This window comes from Oryx dammah, unplaced genomic scaffold, assembly GCF_014754425.2.
Source record: "Oryx dammah isolate SB20612 unplaced genomic scaffold, SCBI_Odam_1.1 HiC_scaffold_18, whole genome shotgun sequence".
NCBI classification, from domain to species: Eukaryota; Metazoa; Chordata; class Mammalia; order Artiodactyla; family Bovidae; genus Oryx; species Oryx dammah.
In genome coordinates, this window is record NW_024070202.1 from 118,603,282 (window position 1) to 118,603,544 (window position 263).

The 263-nt window shown below is 47.1% G+C and overlaps 1 protein-coding gene across 1 annotated transcript in view; it reads right to left on the reverse strand.

Moving 5' to 3' along the window:
- Window positions 1-263, reverse strand: part of PTPRN2 (protein tyrosine phosphatase receptor type N2) — a 555,617-nt gene that overhangs the window by 87,521 nt on the left and 467,833 nt on the right. The gene's annotated exons all lie outside the window — the stretch shown is intronic.

Genomic DNA, 263 nt, shown 5'->3' on the forward strand with positions numbered 1-263 from the left:
ACACACAGACACACACACAGATACACAGAGACACACACAGAGACACACACACAGAGACACACACAGAGACAGATACACAGACACACACACAGAGACACACACAGAGACACATAGACACACACACAGACACACACAGATACACACAGACAGATACACAGAGACACACACAGAGACACACACACAGAGACAGACACACAGACAGACACACACAGACACACACAGACACACACACAGATACACACACACAGATACACAGAGACACA